Consider the following 2,533-nt stretch of genomic DNA (forward strand, 5'->3'; position numbering starts at 1 on the left):
ATCATCAGTCAATTTTTTTAGAAAAATGGGTCTGGCCCAATGTTCCCTTTTATATTGGGCCAAGCCCAACTTTAAAAGGCGATATTCTATGATTACATGAGTTAAATTTACCCAACAAAAACTAAAATTAACAACTTAATCATAAATTTATTAGATAAATGCATATTTAATTTGTAATTAACTGTTGTAACCACTTTTACAATGAGATAAGTGGGAATACTAGAAAAATAAAAGCACTATCTCCTTGATAACTTTATATCCCACTTACATCCATATCAAAATGGTAGTTGGCAAACCAAATTATGAAGAAAATGGAAATTTTAAACTCACACTAAACACAGTATATGACTTTTCATATTGAACTCTTATTATTATTATGTGGAAAGTTAAAATGAATTTTCTTGGAACTATAGCTATACCTACTTTAATTTGGTCAAAACTTCGGAGGCAACCTGAATATTTCTTAAGTTAGTGACATGACCAAATGGTTGATTTGGGTGGATTGATTAAATCATGAGTAAAAGACTTTTTCCACCAAAGGTTTGCCTTAATGACACTTTATTTCCACTCAAAAAGTTTTAAAATACTATTTTTTCATCCAGAGTTTATATCGTTAATATTCAAAATACACTTTATTTTCTCAGTTAGTGTTCAACTAGAATTTAAGAATAAAGATAAGATGAGTTTTGTATAATGAAAGCCGGTGATCGAATGGCGGTGAAAAATTTAATATTCGCTAAATGGTTAGAGTTTGGTGGTGACCCAAGGATCCAAGTCTTGGAATTTGGAATCGTGAATTAGCTTAGATGTCTGTTCTTTCAATTAATCATGTCAAATCTATAATATATTTTCAATTGATTTTTTTAAAAGAAACCTCTCTTTCTCAATTGACTTTTAACTGTTGTTACGATATGAGATTTTCTAAAAACTTGTACTCCATCGTTTAGCCACTTTATATTATACCTTACTTGACAGCTTAGTTATTGACAAATTCCTCTTTGAATGTCTCAAACTCAACTACTAATTGCATCCATGAGAGCGGCAATGAATTCTTTAATTATATGTTTCCACAAATGACAAATGAAGAAACTTAAATTAATTAATATGTTTATTTTATTGAAAGGAGAAATTAAGGGGAAAAAACAATGCTGAAATTCGAAAACAAAGACAAGGCAAATTGCTGTGCTCGATCTTGATGTTCTATAAGCAGCAGCAGCTTAATTTGCCTTATTAGATGTTTAACCTTACAACACTCTCTTATATAATTAAGTTTAACCATAAAGAAGCGATATTGGAGCTGGCTAAGACGTAGCTAGCTAAGCTCCGTGTGTCGTCTAATTAATTAACGTGTTTGTGTGGAATAAGGCGAACGGGAAGGCCTTTAGCTGGCATGGGCATTGGATCCACAATGATTTTCTCATTCGAAATCAGTTTCTCCCAGTAAAACCTTTTCACCACATTATGCATGAACACAAGTATCTCCAAACGTGCGTATTCTTTTCCAGGGCACATTCTAGGTCCTCCTCCAAATGGAATAAATGTGTACGGAGCTGGTCCATTTATTCAAATCTTGTTGGATCAAATTTTTCGGGCTCTGGGAAACATATTCCTGTGTTGAATGCGCGCTCCAATACAACTACAAATAATAATTATAATTCTTTTAGAAAATCTTGTCAATTTTGTATATAACATGGACAGTTGTTAATTTGTATATGAATATTGTAGCTTGAACTGACTTTCCAGCCCTTAGGATTAATGGAGAAACCATTGAAGACAAAGTCATTAAGGGCTTCCCTAAAAGCACCCTGAAGTGGAGGAGCAGGTCTCATAACTTCACATGCAACGTTCCATGAATACTTCATTTTCTGAATGTCTTCCCAGTTCAACAACTCCCCCGGCTTTTTCGATTTTGCAATCCCCATTTGTTCTATACATATGTTTCACAAAAGATAATTGTTAATAACAAGTCAACGAGCTTGGAATCAGAGGAACAAATGAAAATGATGTTGTGTTTGTGTGTGAGAGAGTGAGAAAATCCAGTGGAAACAGTTGGAATCAGCTGTGTTATTGGATCCTTTTCGTGGGAAATTATAATTTAAGGCGGGTTAAACTAAGACGTATGTGTTACTGTCTTTATCTGCATGGCGGCACTCGCTGTGTCGTGGCCACCGATCAATAAACCAAGAATTTTATGGGTCATGTCTAACTCATTTATGTGCTCACCATTCTCATCGGTTGCTTGTAACATATGTGACAGTATATCTTTAGGAGACGTTTCGTTTTCCGCAAGATCAATCTTCCTTTGTTTGATAATAGCTATCAACTCTTTCCTGATCATATTTGAGGCCTTGATAGCATGGTTGAATGGAGTCCCTGGAAAATCTACCGGAAGAGAAATTATTCCTGAAGCCAAAACATTAAAAGGATCAGCAAATTTTGCAACATGCTCAGGATCCTCCAGGCTTAAGAAAACTTTGCATGCAACCCACAAAGTGTATCTCTTTGCAAGTGGGAAAACTTCAACTTGTTCTTT

At 34.4% G+C, this 2,533-nt stretch overlaps 1 pseudogene; it reads right to left on the bottom strand.

Annotated features, from left to right (window-relative positions):
• Positions 1-1,095: 1,095 nt before the first annotated feature.
• Positions 1,096-1,874, bottom strand: LOC116115019 (annotated as a pseudogene).
• Between the last annotated feature and the right edge of the window lie 659 nt (positions 1,875-2,533).

The sequence above is a fragment of the Pistacia vera genome, unplaced genomic scaffold, assembly GCF_008641045.1.
Source record: "Pistacia vera cultivar Batoury unplaced genomic scaffold, PisVer_v2 Contig73, whole genome shotgun sequence".
NCBI lineage: Eukaryota > Viridiplantae > Streptophyta > Magnoliopsida > Sapindales > Anacardiaceae > Pistacia > Pistacia vera.